Source organism: Macaca nemestrina, chromosome 8, assembly GCF_043159975.1.
Source record: "Macaca nemestrina isolate mMacNem1 chromosome 8, mMacNem.hap1, whole genome shotgun sequence".
NCBI classification, from domain to species: Eukaryota; Metazoa; Chordata; class Mammalia; order Primates; family Cercopithecidae; genus Macaca; species Macaca nemestrina.
The window spans coordinates 28,770,828-28,791,328 of record NC_092132.1 but is presented as its reverse complement, the minus strand read 5'-3'; the positions used below and the strand labels follow the sequence as shown (position 1 = coordinate 28,791,328).

The window sequence follows — 20,501 nt, the reverse complement described above, 5'->3', positions numbered from 1 at the left end:
ACTGTGAGAAAATAGATGGCTGTGATTTAAGCCACCCTTGTCTGTGTTACTCTGTTATGGCAGCCCTAGCAAACTAACACAACCTATGAGCCTGTGTTTGTGATATATCCTTGTCGGTGCTCATGGACCAACCCCCCTCATTTCATCGTATGAATTATTATAATGGATTTCATCTTTGCCCTATCTATTGACATTTACGTTGACTCTAGGTTTTGAAGTTTTATTTACTAATTCAAATAATGCAGCAATAAACATCTGTGCACGGATATCTTGGCATAATTTTGTTTTATCAGTAGAAGTGAATGAGGCCACATTGCCCACAGAGGCACCATCAGCAAACTGCTTTAAGTAGTTTGCTGTTAAGTACATCGATAAAGTAAATTCTCAGAAAGAGAATTGCCGGCTTAAAGTATAAGTGCATACATACTCAATATTGATAGTGAAAACCTGCCTTTCAAAAGTTTCCACTTCCACAAAGGTGCATAAAAATGCCACTTTCTTTGGGGCTGAGCATGGTAGCTCATGCTTGTAATCCCAGCACTTGGGGAGGCCAAGGTAGGAGGCTCACTTGAGACCAGGAGTTAGAAACCAGCCTAGGCAATATAGTGAGACCCAGACTCTACAAAGAAATAAAAGAATTGGCCAGGTGTGGTGGCACACACCTGTAGTCCCAGCTACTCAGGAGGCTGAGGTTGAAGGATTGCTAAGTCCAGGAGTTTGAGACTGCAGTGAGCTGTGATAACACCACGCCACTCCAGCCTGGGTGGCAGAGCAAGACTCTGCCTCAAAAAAAATTAAAAATTTAAAAATATTTTTAAATGCCATTTTCCTTATATGCTTGCCAGCACTAGATATATCAAGCTTTTTCATTTTTAGCAAGCCAACAGCTAAAAAATTGGTGTCTTCTTCTGGTTTGTACCTACGATTAAGCCTAAGTATCTTCGAGAGTTGTTGAGAGCACAGGTTCAGGGCCAGATGCTGCCTTTTCCTAGCTGTGTGATCCTGGACAAGTTGTCTGACTTCTCTGTGCATTAGGCTCCTCCTCTGTCAAATGGGATAACAATGGAAACTACCTCATCAAAAGGGTCCTTACAAGAAGTACATGAATAAATAGATAGTAATCTAAGTGCTTAGAACAATCCTTGGAATATAGTAAGCCCCAGATTAATGTTGGCTACTATTGTTGTTGTTTTTTAAAATAATAATACAAGTATACGGACCATTTGTATTACCCTTGCTGTGAATGCCCTACGTTACAGACTGAATGTTTGTGTCCCACTCAGAATTCATATGTTGAATCCATAACCCCTAGTGTAGCTGTATTTGGAGACGGGAACTCTAAGGAAGTAATTAAGATTAAAGGAGGTCATAAGTGTGGGGCCCTGATCCAACAAGATTAGGATCCTTACAAGAAGAGACATCAGGCCAGGTGCAGTGGCTCATACTTGTAATCCCAGCACTTTGGGAGGCCAAGACAGGAGGATCACTTGAAGCCAAGAAATTGAGACCAGCTGGGCAACATAATGAGACCCTATCTCTACAAACAATAAAAGAATGAGCCAGGCATGGTGGCATGCACCTGTAGTCCCAGCTACTCTGGAGACTGAGGGTAGGAGGATTGCTTAAGGTCAGGAGTTTGAGATTACAGTAGCATATGATCTCACTATGGCACTTCAGCTGAACTCTGTCTCTAAAAAAAAAAAAAAAAGAAAAGAAAAAAGAAAGAAAAGAAAAGTCGTCCGACCACACTTTCTCTCCGTGCATGCTCAAGGAAGAGCTCATGTGAACACACAGCAAGATAACAGCTGCCCACAAGTGGGGAAAAAAAAAAAAAAAAGGCCTCAGAATAAAACCTACCTTGCTGGCACTTTGATCTTGGATTTCCCAGCCTCCAGACTGTAAGAAATAAATCTCTCTTGTTGAAGCCACGCAGCCTGTGGTATTTTGTTATGGCAGTCCTAGCAGGCTAACACTTCCTGATTACATCTTTTATCCATGTTTCTGTCCAGCTAGTCTTTTTCTTATTGTATTAACTTCCCTCAACCAATGATTTCTTAATCTGACTTACAAGGACAGACATGCTGATCAAAGGCCCTGATAGGCAAACGAAGGCATATGGGATTGGCTTCTGCTTGGTCTCCCAACCAGGAGCTGAGCAGAGAACTGCTGCAACCACTGAAGACAGAGAACATGGACCAGATAGTGCCTGAGGTAAAAGGTTGAAGTTTCAATAGTCTGGATTTAGGATGCCATGTGTAAATTCTAGTCCTAAAGATCAACACAATGATGGAATTCCACAATCCCCTCCAAAGACCGAACAAGCAGCAGGACACCTTCTGACTCTGAATATTTTTACACAATCTCCCTCCTTTATACTTTTAAAGAAAAGTATAAAGGGCATCAGTTACTTTTTACCTTTGTTCATTTCCACATCAAAACCTTGGTACTGAAATGTACTTTTTCCAATTTAAGTCCAAAATTGTCATTTAATGCAGAGCAATTATAAATAACAGATGCTGGCAGGCTTGTACTTTTTGCCTCCACAAGAAATAAATAAATACACATTGGATCCAAAGTTTTGGATATGACATCCAAATGAAGTTAGGGACTGAAAATGAGAGATTGCTAAAGTTAGGTCCATGCAGATACACTTTACAACTTTGGAAAGTATGGGGAAACATGGGGAAATTGGAAGACTACACACATAAAAACCGCACTATATTTGACAGACAATCCCATCTGATGGGCACATAAGACTCCAAAGTTAAGGCAGTAGAGTGTCATGGTAGAAGCATGGACCTCAGAGTTGCAACATCACTGAACATTGCAGTACTCAATATCCAGTCCTACATCTTAAATAGCTACATGATCTTGACCAGGGTAATTCACCCTCTAAAACTCAGTTTTCCCAGCTATGAAATAAGAATGATGTCATCTAGCTGATTGAGTTGTGAAGATTATGTGGTTAAGGACTGAAGTTCATGCCTAACGGCTACTAAGAGTTCTGCCAATGACTAAGTATCTCTAAGACTCTCTCAATATCTGAACCTTTTGATTTATAAGTTTCTGTCATCCGTCCAATTCAGTTCCATATTCTTCAACCAACTCCTAAGTAATTATTGAGTTCTAAGTGCTACCGGCACTTAGAATAAAGGAGAAGAATAACACCCACAAGAAACTTGCAGCCTGATTAAGGAGACAACATGGGTACATACGGAACAATTAGTGACCAATATAAAACAATGAAAATCAAGTGAGACTGTAAATGCCACTGAAGCTTGAGTTTGGAAGTGTCTGGGTAAACTGGGAAGGGAAGTGGCTGCAAACGGTCCAGGTGGAAGCCATCACCAGTTCTGCATTGCTCACAAGGCTGTACCTGTGGCCAGTGCTCAGGTGACCATAATACCCGTCCTCACAGACTGCAAAGCAGCACTAACAGAGAGTGTCCCAGGCACAGAGTCTGGCAGGGTAGATTCAGCCAGTAGGGTCCCCTGGAGTTTTCTTTTGCATGTGGCCTTCAAGAGGGGGTCTGGCCGTATCCTTTCCTCCAAAGTATTCTGTAGATTCTTTTCCTAGGGCAGTACCTTATGGTATCATTTGTTGCTCTACACATGTCTCCAGGGCAATGGTGGGTCTTACAAGGGTAAAGACGCACTTCCTTGTCTTTCATTCCTCACTCCCAGGTGTCCAGTCTCTTAGTCACTGTCACACCTTTGACAAAACAACCACATAAATATATGAATGAATGGAATTCATATGCTCTTATATCTTGTGTCAAAGAGTGAAACAGGTGGAAATGGGGTGAAATAGGAAGTAAGGAAGCAGAGATCAAAAATCTGCTTGTTTAAAAATGTAGACACCACTTACCAGTGGTCTATTACACTGAAACTTCAACCACACTGTATTCTTTGTTTTCTCCATGTCTCTAGTTCCTGGAAAAAATGTTGCAAGAAGCAAAAGAGCAGTAAGCTGGAGTTTTGTTTTCAGAGGAAATGGCAGGAGGGGAGAGGGTGTTTCAGTTGTCATTGCTGCATAACAAACCACCCCCAAAACGTGGTGGTTTGAAATAACAATGTATTGTTAGCTCTCATGGCTCTGTAGGTTGACAGGCTCCAGATGGACAGTTCTGGCTTTGGGGCTCTGGTGTGGATAGAGGCAGAGTCTAGATAGGGCTAGAGTCTTCTGAAGGCTCGACGCCAGGGCTGACCCTCCGAGACAGCTGTTTCATTCAGGTGTCTGCAACTTCCATGCTTCTTGGCCTCTCTCCTGGCCTCTATCATGTGGTATCTCATCTTCCAGAGCCTTCTCACTTGGCTTGTGCCTCTCAGAACACAGATGTCCCAGTGGAGTCTCGCTTCCTCCATGGCCACTGACCTCTCAGTGGCTAAAAGCGGAGGCTGCCAGGTGAGGTCAGGGATATGCCTGGAAGTGTCAGTGTCACTTCTGCTGTATTCTATTGTCAGAGCTATAATGGGATCCAAGTGAGCAGAGAAACGGACTCCGCCTTCTGATGAGGGAGCGGCAAGTTCGCATTTTAGAAGAGTGTGCAGGAAGAAGATATTGCTGCAACCAAGTTTGGAAAATACAGTTTGCAGGTTTGTTGTCATTGTCATCGCTGAGGCTGTTGTTGTTGTTCTGAAGAATCCCTGCTTGGCCAAAGTAATGCAGAAAACTCCTCAGTCCCTAAATCCCACTGCCATGGTGTTTGATGACTAAACGCCAGCGAGACTAAGATGTTCCTTGAGACTAAGCTTCTCCCATGGGCCCTCAGTGCTTCTCGCCAGAGCCGTGCATTAGCCGATGGAGCTCCTTGGTGTAAGCCACACGACGGTGCCCTTTCCTCCAGGTAGAGGCATGACTCAGGAGGGCAGCTTCAGCTGCCTCTGCCAGCAGCCTCCCGCAAGGCACACCTGCATGGACCATGGCCTTCCTCCTGACCTAGCACTCAACATGTCAGAGGCTTACAGCGAAACACCGGTCACCTAGTGAATGAATGAGCAAGAAATTACTATGCTTTCCTTTCAACGTGTTAGCCCAGTGAGTGGACAGGAGAGGGCAACAGGGGAAACTAGACCTGAAGAGAGAACCCCAAAACCACTCAGCTCCCACACAGGCAGCTGAAATCCATGTCCCGAAACGTCTCCTCTAGGTGACAGTGAGGATGAGTGATAGAGCATGTGCAGCTGAACAGAACATCATTCAATCACAGCTAGGAAGCCAGAGCTGGTGGCAACCAGCTAACCTCAGAAACTAGAAGTAGAAGGGAGAAGTTTCCTACACCATATTTGGAGCCAAAAAATTTTTTTAAAGAAAAGACAGAGGAGCAGGTGATTTGTAACCTTATTGGGGTGACATGAGCAAAAAGATATTGTCTAAAGTATTATCAAATCACATAATTTTTCAGATACGCAACTTTTTTAGATACAAAATTCACTAGGATGAGTTTTTTTTTTTAATTTTTATTTTCAGTTCAAGTGTATGAGTGCAGGCTTGTTACATAGGTAAACTTGTGTCATGGGAGTTTGTTGTACAGATTATTTCATCACCCAGGTATTAAGACTAGTACCCATTGGTTATTTTTCCCGATCCTCTCCCTCCTTCCACCCTCCACCTTCCAAAAGGCCCCAGTGAGTATGGTTCCCCTCTATATGCCCATGTGTTCTCATCATTCAGCTCCCACTTATAAGTGAGAACATACAGCATTTGGTTTTCTGTTCCTGTATTATTTTGCTAAGGATAATGGCCTCCAGCTTCATCCACGTTCCTGCAAAGGACATAATCTTGTTCTTTTTCATGGCTGCATAGTATTCTAATGTATATGTACCACATTTTCTTTATCCAGTCTATCACTGATGGGCATTTAGATTGATTCCAAGTCTTTGTGCTATTTTGCATAGTGCTGCAGTGAATGTGTGTGCATGTGTCTTTATAACGGAATGATTTATATTCCTTTGGGCATATACCTAGTAATGGGACTGCTGGGTCGAATGGTATTTCTGTCTTTAGGTCTTTGAGGAATCTGCGCTGTCTTCCACAATGGCTGAACTAATTTACCCTCCCACCAACAGTGTATAAGCATTCCTTTTTCTCCACAACCTCTCCAGCATCTGTTATTTTTTTACTTTTTAATAATAGCCATTCTGACTGGTGTGAGATGGTATCTCATTGTGGTTTTGATTTGCATTTCTCTAATGATCAGTGATGTTGAATTTTTTTTCATATGATTGTTGGCTGCATGTATGTCTTCTTTTGAAAAGTTACTGTTCGTGTAGGGTGAGTTTAAAACTCTGCCCTTTGCAGTTGTAAATCACCATTGGTGGGTGTTTGGCTTATCCATTGTCTTATTAAGTCAGACCTTTCCCCCGTTTCCAAGCTCCAGCTATCAATTTATGATTAAATTCTGACAGAGTGTTTGCTCTGTCTCCGTAGTGGCTCAGAATACCAACCCGCTGAAAGTAGAAGCTTTTCGAAGCTATGTGTCTTTAAAATTACTTTTTATATAAACAGAACATTTAATTTTATTTCTATGAATTTCTCCTACTCCAGTTATCAGAAACTTGAATGACTGTTCCCTCCAAGTGCCACAGCAGCCTCTACTGAAGCTCCCCCAGAGCTAATATGGTCTCCAGCCCCCGCCACTAGGAATAACTCAAGCATAAAAATGTGCTTTCCATAGAATCCAGAGTATCGGTTTGCATCAGGTGAAGCAAAACCAGAATCCCCGAAGCTTCAGGGATTTGGAAATCTACCAAATCACTTCACTCTTACCCACCCAGGACTTCTGGGTATGTAAAAATGTAAATATTTTATTTTATAGTTTATATGGGGTGTTTTATAGAGCAGAGAAATCAGAACACCCTTTACGTGACACTGTAAACCCACCATGCTCTAATATCACTCAGCTGTGTTCCTCTCCGTATTCCCCTTATCAGGGATTAAGGGCAGCTCCTACACGCATGAAAGCTTTTGACATTCCTCACCGAAGATCCTGGAGAACACTGGGTCATGAGAGCGAGTTTGTGGAAGTGAAAAAGGCAGTACGAGAGCCCTCCCTTTCCTAAACTTGTAAACTTCAGCTTAAGGAGTTCACATCGAAGTTAGTGCGGGAGCCTCCCATCCTCAGAGCACAGCATCATTGTTAGATGAATAGGAACTCTGGCTGAAATTCAGCAGACACCAGGCAAGCTCTTTATTGGTATTGTATCCCATTCATTCTCACAACCACCTACATTGTGGGCATTAGCAGTAATAATGTCAACAATCGTAGCAAATAGGCATGCAGTGCTCACCATATGACAGCAACCATTCTGAGTGCTTCCTGTGTATCAACTCACGTAATCCTCACAAAAACTCCATGAGGTATGTATATTATTAGTGTCACCATTTGACGAGGAAACCAAGGTACAAAGAGACGAAAGAACTTGCTGAAATTCTCAGAGATCGTAAGAGAGGGAAGCTGACTCAGAAGCCAAGCACTCTTAACTATTCTACCCATTTCACAGATGAGGAAACTGAGGCACAGAGAGCCAATGTGGCCTCTAGGTTCATAAACCTAGTAAGTGATCAGATGGGATTTCACATCAAGCATGCCTGGCTCCAGAGACTGTGCACACTTGGTTGTTACTGAGACAGAGAAACCCAAGTGTCTTTTGACTTGAAAGTGACTTACCAGGTTTTGCTCCCTGGCACAGCTGCTGCTGTTTGCTTCCGTTCCACCTGCCTCAGCACTACCAAGCACAATACCATGAAAGAATAGTTAAGCATGGGTGAAATGAGGAGTCGCCTGTATCATATGGTTTCAAGAGCATCCAAGAATATGTATGTCCCTTCCTATATTTAGGGAGCTCATCCCTCAGTTCACACATTTGTCTCCTGCAGATGTAAAACACTCTGTTGCATCGGGAATCCATACCTCAAACACCTTTACCAGACTTCTCTTCAGAGAGGGAAGAGAAAATAAGGGCTTTTTTAAAAAGAGGAGGAAAAACAGAAAGTAGCCTCAGATCTAGTGGGCATCCCAGTCTCAGCCTAAGCTGTATCCACATCTGGACTCAAATACCTCTAAACAGCTTTAATGAACTGGTGGGCTGGGCTGCCAGCAGGACATTTGCATAAGGGACTGAGAAGCCTCCTGGGAAAGCTCTCACCCTAAAGGAAAGAGGGTCAGCAGACCAGCTTGGCGCAGTGACAAAACCTTAGTCACGGGGAAACATGCACTTCTGAGTGCAGCACTTGGTTCTGTCACTCGCTATTTGTTTCCAGTTTGTGTATCAGAGAGGTGGGTTGTAAGGAGAAACCCAGGACAGAGCATGTGGTGGCAGTCTCCACTTCAGTGGAGGGACAGCCCAGGCCAGCGGCATTGGTGGTATTGAGATGAATTGGCAAAAGTGATGGTGTCTGGTGATGCCGCAGCTCCCAGAAGACGTCCTGGCCCTGTGCCCTGTAGAAGAAAACACCCAACACAGGGAACTGGTATGCAGAAGGATAAAAAGAACCAACCAAACTAATTCACGGGGTGAGTTCCACATTGCCAAGCCCATGAGAATAGGTCCAGGTGCCACAGTCTATAAGAAGACAAAGAAATGTACTCCAGGAAATTCTTTCTTATCTTGTCACATCCCATCTCTTTGTTGAGCATCAGGACTGATTTCAGTCTTTCAAGTATGTATTCTTTCATTCAACAAGTGTTTATTGAGCAACTATTATACACCCTGCATAGGCAAAGAGGATACAGCTATTCACAAGAAAGCTCTTCCTCCACACCCATCCCAGAAGGTTCCCTCTTGCTCCCTGTCTCTCTGCCATGTCAGCTTTCCTTCAACAGTTTCCCTCACTGGCTCTTTCCCTCAGCTCCAACTTTCCCTTCCCATGCCACCCCCACTGCTTAAATCACTTTATCCAACCTTCACATGATTGGCTTCTCTTTGTCCTTGGTCTCAAATAAAAGTCACCTCCCGGAAGAGGCCTTCCTGGCCACCCTATTCAATGGGTCCCCTGTTACTTGCTCTACATCATATATTACAGTTTTGTAATATTTGTGTGTGTTTCACTGTTTGTTCCTCCTTTGCATTAGAAGCTTCCCATCATCCCTAGTTTCAGCTTAGTGTCTGGCACACAGTAGGACCTTGATAAGTACTTATAGCATAAATGTTTCGAATGAACTTAATTTTATAGAGGAAAACCCAAAGTCAGATGATAGTAACTGATTGAATGGAGGATGCAGACACAGGCATCCAGATGGCATGTTAAGAGCAGCTTCCGCCTTAAAATACCACCTCCAAGACCTCATCATTGAGTTACGAGACCCAGAAACAATATTTGGAATCATGTTACAATAGAGGTTTGTCCAAAGCGCCGTGGAAACAGAAGACAGCCTGATTATTTTGGCTAAGGAATAAGGAAAAGCTTCCAAAGAGATGACCCCTGAACTGAGCACTGAAGGAAGAGGAGGACTAGGGGTGTGGAGGCACGTGGAGCAGGTCGTTTGTCCCAGAGGTGTAAACGGCACGTGGAGTTCTCAGTCTTATCCCCATCAGCAAGCGTTGCTTATTTTGGGCAGCTGCACAAAGCTTCTTCATTTCTTTATTCAATAAGAGTCGAATAGCACTGACCAAAACAGCAGAAAAACCAGACGTGGTCCCAGCCCTCTGAGGGAAAATAGCCAAATGAGGAAGGTTGGTCCACAAGGCTCACGGCCAAAGGATTGAAAAGATAAGCAGAGGCTGCGTCACAGAGGTCCACCCTGAGGAAAGTCAAGGTGCCCCTGTTTACAGACTGTCAACCACCAGACGTGCTCATGAGGCTGACTGACAGCTACTATCCTGCCTGCCTGCTATCCACACACACTCAGAAGAGACCAGCAAAGATCATCTTCCCTCGCCCAAACCAGAGGGACCTCCCAGACAACCCACGGACCCCTGAGCTATAAAAAAAGATTTGTTGTTTTAAGCCAGTAAGTCTGGGGAATGGTTTGTTCCTAGCTAAGCAAAAGCTAAATGATCAGTGCACGACGGCACAGTGCTAGGCACTATTGGGGTGGTGCCAAAATAATAAGACCCTAACCTCCTTTGTGAGATGATATGGAAACAGAGTTGTATGTAAGAAAATATGAGACACAATGGACCAAAATGAGTTCTCCAGAGAGGCACCGAAATTCGCTCTGGGAGCATGGAGGACACTGAGGTGATCTCTGCCTGGGGATGGGGGCACATTGATGGAAGCGAGCAGGCGATCTGAGCGCGGAGGCACAGAAGTCATCAGGCAGAGGCTGGGAAGGGGGGCACTCCCAGGTGGTAAGAACATCCTGCTTAAAAGCCCAGAAAGTAGGACAATAGTAAGTAATCTAGGATGCTCAACTGAAATATTTCTTGCTTCTTGCCCCAACCTCTCCCCATACTAATCCACTCTCCCCAGTAAATTCCTTCAGGAAGTCCAAGCTTAGACTTCACTTCCTCCGGAAGCTACTTGCTATGGACTGTTGTGTTTCCCCAAATTCATACGTTGAGCTCAAACCCCCATGTCATGTTATTTGGAGATGGGGCCTTTGGGAGATCATTAGGGTTAGATATGGCCTTTATGATAGGATTAGTGACTTTATAAGAAGAGACACCAAAGCTCTCATGCACTCTGTCTCTCTGAGAGGACACGATGAGAAGGCACCATCTACAAGCCAGGAATAGAGTCCTCACCAAGAACAGAATCAGCTGGCACCTTGATCTCAGACTTCTAGCCTGCGGAACTGTGAGAAAATAAATGTCTGTTGTTTAAGCCACCCACTCCGTAGTATCTGTGATGGCAGCCCCCGCAGACATGCTCACCTCCACATTGGCATCAGGCACCCTTCTCTTACTTCCTCTCCAGAAGCACTTCCTGGATTGTTCGTGATTGGCTCTCTCTTTGTCTGTATCTCCCACCAGGCTGTGACCTCTATGAGGGCAGGGAGCTTGTCTAACTTGTCGGCTTTTTAAAAATCTCCAGTGCTTAGCCCAGCAACATATAGTCAGTGTTCAATAAATGTTTATTGAATAAGTGCTCCAAATTTGTCATTTCATATGACATCTCAAAGAATACATGAAAATAAAACATTAGCTAACTCTAACTTGGCTACAGAAATAACTCACATCCTTTTGCAAAGTTTGCTTTTTCTCTATCATTTCAATTAAAAGAATTGATTTGGAGGACATTTTTAAATTTACTGTTTGTAAACACAATACGGAGCTTGCAAACTAAACCAAATTCCTGAGAGAATATTTTGTCTGATGATCCAGAACAACCTGGTCTCTCGAACCTCCAAGTGGCTTTCCATATCCTTTATAAGGACTCTCCATTCATTTGTGTAGACATTTTTTTTTCTTTTTTTGAGGCAGAGTTTCACTCTTGTCACCTAGGCTGGAGTGCAGTGACGTCATCTCGGCTCACTGCAACCTCCGCCTCCTGGGTTCAAGCAATTCTGCCTCAGCCTCCCAAGTAGCTTGGATTACAGGTACCCACCACCACACCCAGCTAATTTTTGTATTTTTAGTAGAGATGGGGTTTCACCATGTTGGCCAGGGTGGTCTCGAACTCCTGACCTCAGGTGATCCACCCACCTTGGCCTCCCAAACTGCTGGGATTACAGACGTGAGCCAACATGCTTGGCCTTGTGTAGACAATTTTACAGAATCTCCACAGAGTTCTGGAATATTCACTAACATTTACATCATCCGTCTCCGTCTCCCATTTTTTTAACTGATGAAGAAACTGAGGCTCAGCAAGCCTAAATGACCTGCTCAAGGTCATCAGCCACCAAGAAAAAAAGGCTAGAACGTGGGTCTGCTATGGATGAGAACAGACTTTGTTGAAAGGAAAAAAATGGAAAATATACAGAATTCAGAAATGTCCTGGTCTGTCACATAGAATGTGTATTTCTTCCTATTAAGATGGCACACAAGTATAAATATTTTAACGGCTTTATATAGGAAGGAAGAAAGGGTGGGGAAAGTCCAGTGTTTATTACCAGAAGCTCTCCATCCACATTTAGGTTTGTCAATGTCCATTAAGGATGTCAATGTCCACTCTCTTGCCTTTTACGGATGTCAGCACATGACACTTCTGGCTGGACCAAAATGTCAGCATACTTCACATGTTGAGTTAATCACTATATAGGTTTCCTTGCAAGATAAATTGCCAATTTCACTTATAATTTGGATTCCAAGATGACTTGTTCCATGATCTCTGATCTATGGGATTAACTTGAGGGCAAAATTATATATTTATATTCATAGGTGCCATCTTGATTGAGGGATGGAAAGTAGAGGCGAGATAAGGAAAGGCAAAAATTCCTCCTTTTTGGTCTGTCATACACACTCTAGTGATCCTTTGTTTCTATACTTGTTTAAGGTCAGTAACTGAATTAGCCAAATATTCAGAAGAAGGCGTCATGCCCCAAATGTCTCCAGTCACAATGAAGCTCCTGGCTTTCCTTCTGCATGGAACTGGGTTCATTGCCAAACACTCCTGTTAAGTGAGGTGAGGAGGCTTTCTCTTAGCCAAATGCCTTACTTTCTTCTTCAGCTATCTGTCTTGTTTCTTTCTTTCCACAGTAAGTCACAGGAAATAGCTCTCTTGTGTGAAAATTCAGTCTTAAGAGACTCCTCCATTGTTCAATTCAGCCAACAGAAATACTTAAGAAGCATGGGCTAGATTACCTAATTATGGACATGTTTGAGAAGCAAAGCATACAGATGACCAATAACAATGAGGAACAAGATGAAACTAAATAGTTGAGTAAAATGATGCATGTCAAAAGCTACCAGCATGTAGCCTGGCAGGTTTTCAACATGCCTGTCTGAATTCTAAATGTAGCACACTCAGCTCTGTTTCTGCCTCGCTTCTTGGTCTCCACCATCTCTTCCTTGGTGATCTCATCCAGGCTGCTGGACTCAAAATGGCCTGGAAGTCTTTATGACTCCCAAATTTACTCTTAACCCTGACCTCCCACTCTGAGCTAGAGACTCATTTGTCCCACTGACTACCTGACATCTCCACTTGTGTCTCTTGCAGGCAGCTACAAATTCAACGTCCTCAGTGGAAAACTCAAGATTTCCTGCTCTGCTTCCAAAGATCTGTCCCTCTTCCAGCTCAATAAAAGAAACCATCAGGAATCCAAAAACCTAGGAGTCATCCTACGTCATTCCCTTTTGCTCAATCCCTCCCTCCTCCTACCTTTCCAAACACATCCAATCTGTCACCTAGACCCATAGGCACACTCTTCAAAGGAGGTTATGAGCTGGATAATTTATATCCATCTCTCTCCTAGGCCTATGGGATTAGGTCACTCTCCTAATCCAACCACCATTATCTTTCCCTGGACTACTAGAAACAAGCTGAATGGATCTCCCTGCTGCCATTCCTGTTTTCCCATGATCCATTCTGCACAAAGCAGCCAGCCAGGGTCATATTTGTGTTTGGAAGGGGCAGGGGGAAGATGCCGAGTCTCACTATGTTACCTAGGGTGGTTTCAAACTCCTAGCCTCAGGCAGTCCTTCCACCTCAGCCTCCCAAAGTGCTGGAATTATAGGCATGAGCCACTGTGCCCAGCCATGATCATATTTTAAAACAAACTCAGCTAATCTCTCTCTCCAGTGTGAATAAATCTCAGTGGCTTCCTACTGCACTTAAAATAAAATCCAAACTCCTTGTTCTTCCCCTGCATCATCTAAGGTCATCATCAACCGACCATGGGCTTCTCTCTCTCAGTCATGCACCTCCTTTCTCACTAGCTGTAGCCACGTTGGTCTTCTTTCAGTTCTTCAAACATCTCAAGCTTTTTCCAGCTTGCAGCTTTTTGTACTTGCTATTCCCTCTGCCTAGAATACCAATACCAAAGCTCTCCAGCACCTCAAGTAACTGGTTCTTTTGAAGCCTTCAGGTTTTGGCTTAAATTTTACCTGCCTTCCCTGACCTTCTCTTATTCATAAGGACATCCCAATTTACCCTCAATTACCTCATTACACCCATTTCCTTCCCAGAACTTCATGACAATCTGATACGATGTGGGCTGTGTATTGACCTGCTGGTTTAGTGTCCTCTTGCCCAATAGAATGTAACCCCATGAGAGCAGGGCCATATCTGTCTTCTTCATCATTCTATCCTCAGTGTCTAGAACACTTCCTGGAGTATAGTAGAGGCCCAATAAATAATTGTTAAATAAATGTATAAATTAATCTATAAATGTTCTCGATGATTATAACTTTATTATTAAAATGAAATAAAATAGAAATGTAAATAACTCTGGGAGTGGTAGAGTAAAATGTGAGGGTGTACAGGGCCCCCAAACTGCCTATCTTTGTTTGGTTACCACATGCAATAGACACACACAACATCAAAAGCCCTCATCCACCAGACTCCATGAAGAAGGAACTAGTTATAAGCAGAGATGTGCTAGGAGACATACTTGAGAGACATTGAGCTTGATTGTGAGCCTGACAGTAGTGGATTATTTGAGGGGCTCGATATCGGTAAAGTTAGGGAATAGGTGTGTTAGTTTCTTATTGCTACTGTAACAAATTACCACAACCTTTAATAGCTTAAAATACCACAAACGGCCGGGCACGGTGGCTCACACCTATAATCGCAGCACTTTGGAAGAACGAGGTGGGTGGATGACCTGAGGTCAGGAGTTCGAGAACAGCCCTGGCCAACATGGCGAAAACCCATCTCTACTAAAAATACAAAAATTAGCTGGGCATGGTGGCTGGCACCTGTAATCCCAGCTACGTGGGAGGTTGAGGTAGGAGAATCGCTTGAACCTGGGAGGCGGAGGTTGCTGAGAGCTGAGATCGCGCCATTGCACTCCAGTCTGGGCAACAGAGCAACAGTGACACTCCATTTCAATAAATAAATAAATAAATAAATAAATAAATAAAATTTAAAAAGCACAAACTTCTTATCTTGTAGTTCTGGGGGTCAGAAGTCTGGAAATGGGTTTTACAGGCTAAAATCAAGATGGCAGCAAGGCTACGTTTTTTTGGGAGACTCCAGGGGAGAATCTGTTTCTTGCCTTTTCCAGCTTCTAGAGGCAGTTTGTATTTCTTGCCTCTTGGTCTATTCCTCCATCTTCAAAGCACATCACTCAGATCCCTGTTTCCATGGTCCCATCCCTTCTCTGACTTTGACCCTCTTGCCTTCCTTTTACAAGAATCTTGGGACTCCCTGGGCCTGGAGAATCCAAGATAATCTCCCCATCTCAAGACCCTATAGCACACATGCAAAGACTTTTTTGCAATATAATGTTACCTCTTCACACTCTCAAAAACCTATTGGTAGGCAGCTCCTGCTGTTACAGGATTTGCTTCTTCCCATCTGGCCCAGTCCCAAGCAAAAGCCTTTATCATTTCTGCTGGGTGGCCATGCTCAATGTACAGGATTTCTGGTCCTGGAGAATGCTGGGTAGCTGCTGAGCAGAGGAAATGCCCACAGCCTCCTGAGAGTCATGGGTCTCCCTGTCCTGTCAGGTGTTCTGCAGTACTTTGTGGATGCCATGTGAGGATCAGGTGGCACAGGACAAAACACATGTTTAATTCCCCATCTACCTTGCAGTCCTGGCTTAAAGGAGCAAGCAGAGAAACATCCAAATCCAACAATGAAGAGTGTTAAAGAAAAACATTATTCAATGATTATTGTTAAAGCACAATAATATTGTTAAGGCAGACTTTATTCAGGACCATTGTAATAGGTATTGGAACCAATACAACAGGATTCTGCAGCGGGAGAGAGAGATTGAGCTCAACTCTGAACACAGCATGGGCAAGTGGAAGTTCATAGCCAAAGAGCATCCAGTTTTTCAGTAGGTGGAAAATTACTGCGATAACATTGCAGTAAGAAAGATTCTGGCTAAACTGACCTACCAGAATTCTTTCTGAAGACAGGCCAAAGTGATCCTTCATTACCTGTGGGAAGGTGGAGGATGGAAAATCTGATCAGATATCAAAAGTGAGCAGATATCAAGAGGATGGATGTTCTTGTTAAACGAATTTAGCAGAGTTCTTGCTAAAACTGGATTTTATAGGGAAGCCCACAGATGGACCTAGCAGAAGCTCAGGAGCCTGACTAAAGTGTGGTCAAGCAAATAATCTTTGTCAAAAGTTAGCTACATGCTTGTAGTTAGAATTTGCATAAGGTCTGAATACAATTTCTAGAAAATGTCAGTGAGTTTAACCAGCAATTCTGTTTACTTGCACCCAAGCAAATGTGGAAAAGACAGGTAATGCATAATTGCTTTCATTTCGTGGTTCACATTTGGGTCCATATCTATGAAGTTCAATGAGTGGACTTCTCCCCCATCAAAGGGCATCTTGATTGCTTCAACTGCATGGCTCAAAATCCACATAAGTCTCAAGAAATGGAAGATTCAGCCATGTCAGGCCTCACATAAAAAGGTAGCCTAAGTAACCATTCATAACTAAGAAACTCCTCATGTACCTGTCTGCCTTACTAGTCTATCAAAACACTAAATTAGATGCATACAATTATAAAGTATATTCCAGGGCATAAAAAGGTTGGCAGAGGAACAATGCCAGGTGTGGCAACCACCAAAAATGCAACCCCTAACTGGGAAGTGTAATTGACCAAGTGACTCAACTCTGAAATCCACAGCTGCATTTGTGTTGAGACCATGCTTCTCATGGGCTGTTCTGGTATCAGGAATACCATGGCCAATCTATTTCTTGGAGACACCAAACTCCTATGATAGCTAACTGTGGTTCTGAGACTCACCAGCAGCCTTAATGGGCCTTCCTTAGGCTGCACAACTACGTAGGATGCTTCCACCTGACTTTCCTCCCCTCTCCTTCACCTGTGGGCAAACTTTGTTTCATCGTCTGTCAACTGCCCCAAGATGTTCCACCTCCCTCTCCATTTTTTCTAACACAGGCCTTTCCCCTAAGAAAATTCTTGCACATTTAATCCTGTCTTGGCATCTGCTTCTTGGGAAATCTGGACTAATACGCCAGGCAGGATCAGGTACCATGTTTGGGAAAGAAAAACAAACTGAAAAATTGTCACAGCTTCATCCCTTTCTAGTCATGTCAAGCTACTTCTAAAAACCTCATTTCCTCATCTGCCGAATGAATTAGCTGGATTAGGCATCTATAAAGTCTCTTCCAGCTTCAACCTCTTGGATTCTATAGCTCCCATTCTGCCATTTATGACCACAGGTTACCAGCATCCTAGGAGACAGTGTCTCTCAGCACAGTTGGCCTACTTACTGAGTCTCAGGTGAGGAGTTACATTTCCATACGCAGCTCTTGGACAAGAGAAAGCTGTGAGGTAGCCAAAAACTCAGCAAGTAGAGTAAGGGCATCCCTGGCTAGGCCCCCACAGAGAATCAAGTGAGTGGAACACACCTTTTATAGTCCAAGTTGCAGTATTAGAGCCTCAAGGCCAAGAGCTCACCTTAAAACCAGAGGCAAGGTATACTAGCCAGCTTGAAGAGATCCTGCCACATCAGAAGGAGATAGTGTGCTCTCTTCCAAGCCCCCTAAACTCTGTGTCAGACCTTCCTCAAGGCACTTGGCACATGGACTTAACAAGCACCTTGGAGTCTGACACATGAAAGTTCAAATCATTGGTGAGCTAGTGAGAAGTTACGTCAGTTAAGATTAGATATGGCTACCTGTGAAGGAAACTCAAATTAACAATGGCTTAAAGACATTCTATATTATTCTCTCACACACACAAAAAAGTCCAGAGGTAGACAGTTCAGAGCTGAGAGAGTGGCTCCACAAAGTCAACAAGGACCTAGATTCCATTCACCTTTCCACTCCACTATCTTTTGATTCAAAATGACTGCTGGAGCTCCAGCCATCACATCCATGTTCCAAACCACAGGATGGAGGACAGAAGAAGGGATCTCCTTTCTTCCTTTCAACACATTTCCTACATTTTTCACCAGCACTTCCACTTTATCTTATTGGCCAAAACATAGTCAGGTAGCTTTACCCATCTACAAGGAAGGCTGGAGAATGTAGTCTGTTAGCTGGTGGCAATCTGCTCAGCTGAAAATCAGGGTCCTTATGGTCAAGAAAGAAGTGGAGCTGAATATGAGGAGGTAATTAGTTGTTTCCATCAGAGACTAACAGGAAAAACAAACCTGGCGGGAGTGAAGACAGAGGGCTCGCACAGCAGGGGAATGAATCAGGCATGGAGAGGATGGTCTCTCACCATCCATGGGGTCATAGTGTGCATATGCCTCAAATTTTTATCATAACCAAAAATAAAAACAAAAAATTGGCAGTATTTAACCCTATCTAAAAATAAATACACACATGACTTACACTGTACTACCTATACAGCTAACTCAAGCCCCATATTATTTTATGCTGTTACAATTCAGACATTTGTGTGTGTGTGTGTGTGTGTGTGTGAGAGAGAGACAGAGTCTCCCTCTGTCACCCCGGCTGTAGTGCAATGGCACAATCTCAACTTACTGCAACCTCCGCCTCCCTGGTTCAAGCGATTCTCATGCCTCAGCCTCCGGAGTAGCAGGGATTACAGGTGCCTGCCACTATGCCCTGATAATTTTTGTATTTTTAATAGAGATGGGGTTTCACCATGCTAGCCAGGCTGATGATTCAGACACATTTTTTAAATGCTTTCTCTGAGAGTCAAGAGTTAAAGTTGTGGCATGAGTTGAGGTAGATCTGTGATTTTAAAAGTAGACCATGCCTCCCTACCACTTTCGCCAGGAAGTGTGATGCCATTGGCACTCAGATTCCCTGGTGCTCATGTTTTTCACCTGCCAAATGAAGACAGTAATGCCTACCAGGACGGGCTATCATCAGGATGCAAAGTAAAGCCTGAAAAGCATCCAGTCTAGAGTCTTGTTCATGATAAAAGCTCAATAAAGGCTATGGTTATTTGTGGTCTCCACTGCTAGCAGGAGGTTTCCAGAGAAGAAGCATCTGTCTTCTTCCTCTTTGCATCTCCTCCTTTTCTCTTTTAAATGTATTGAATTATGGGATTTCAAAAAATTGTTTTTCCATTAAAAAGCCTAGTTGTGTTCTATTGAACATTTGTAATGCTATATGCAGAAATAAATTATTTTAACAAAATTCAAACAGGTTTGAAAACAGAGACTATCAAAATAGTTATTTGTGTGTTCGCTTATTCAACATTTATTTGAGGACCAAACATTGAAGATACGAAGGTGAAAATCACATAGTTCTGTATTCAAGATAATCAATGTAAGAGGAGGACAGAACAATATTATAAGATGCAATAAGAACTACAGTGAAGATGCGTAGTTACTGATGCCGGCAGGAGGGGTCAGCTATGCCCAGGAGAATCAGAGCTTTACAGAAGACGTGAAATTTGAATTGGTGTTTTGAGGGATGAATAGGAATTTACTAGGTGGAGGGAAAGATTAGTTACTAATTTTAAATATTATATCTAGAAATCATGAATAAGCAGGAGGGAAAGTTTGTTTAATGTGTGAATCAGCAGATGAAGAGAAATAAATCTTATAATAAAGAGATATTTCGATTTAGAACAGTACAGATATGGGAATTATGACCTCTCTCTATATATATGTATATAATATATATAAAATATATATCTAATATATATAAAAATAAAATATATACACATACATATATACATATATTCACACATATTTATACACATACACGCACACACACACACACATATATACATATATCTCCAAAGCCAGGTTAGTGATGCTGAAGGCAGTTTGCCCCTCACTAGGAAACACCATGAGGGCTGGATTATTACATGTGTGGCCTGAGCATTTGCTGGTAGAGTGAGAAGGCCCATGTCATAAGAAGATTCACAACTAAAACCTCTTCCAATTGCAGGTATCAGAGATCCATATAGGAGCCCAGCTTCAGCAACGACCGGGTGGCGAGGAAGAAGAGTCCTCAACACAGACATCATAGGTGAACTCTTCCAGAATGAGATCAACAGGATCAGAAATGCCCTTCCACTTCCATTAAGCCCCACAGTTAAGAACACTGAATTGGAGTAAGGAATTAATGGGAGGAGACCTGTGAAAACTCCTATATGCTGCTTGAGAAGAATGGCAGACCAACTAATTAACTCATCCAGTAATTTGTCATATTAAATTATCACAGCAATTTGTGAGAAGCGGGGAGGTTCTCTGGGAAATAAGATCCAGGTCAGTGCCTTCTTACAGAGCTAAACCTCTGCAGTGTACGAAAACCTTTCCAGGGCGGCCCATGTACAATGAATATGGTGCACTGGGGCCCAGAAACCACCCTTCTTCTAATACAGGGTTTGTCAAACTTGAAGTTACAAACACTTAGGAGATCTTAAAAGTCTATTATCGCAACTAGCTTTTTAAAAACATGAAATAGAATGGAATGGGACAGAATGGAACCCAATGAATGGATGAAAGGATAGAATAGAATGGAATGGAATGGAATGGAATGGAATGGAATGGAATGGAATGGAATGGAATGGAATGGAACGGAACAGAACAGTGC

At 43.0% G+C, this 20,501-nt stretch overlaps 1 long non-coding RNA gene across 1 annotated transcript; it reads left to right on the top strand.

Moving 5' to 3' along the window:
- Nucleotides 1–10,199: 10,199 nt before the first annotated feature.
- LOC139355770 (uncharacterized) lies at nucleotides 10,200–13,153 on the top strand. Its single transcript, XR_011606810.1, has 3 exons — nucleotides 10,200–10,333; nucleotides 12,379–12,507; nucleotides 13,042–13,153. It is a non-coding gene; the product is annotated as an uncharacterized lncRNA (long non-coding RNA).
- The last annotated feature ends 7,348 nt before the right edge of the window (nucleotides 13,154–20,501 follow it).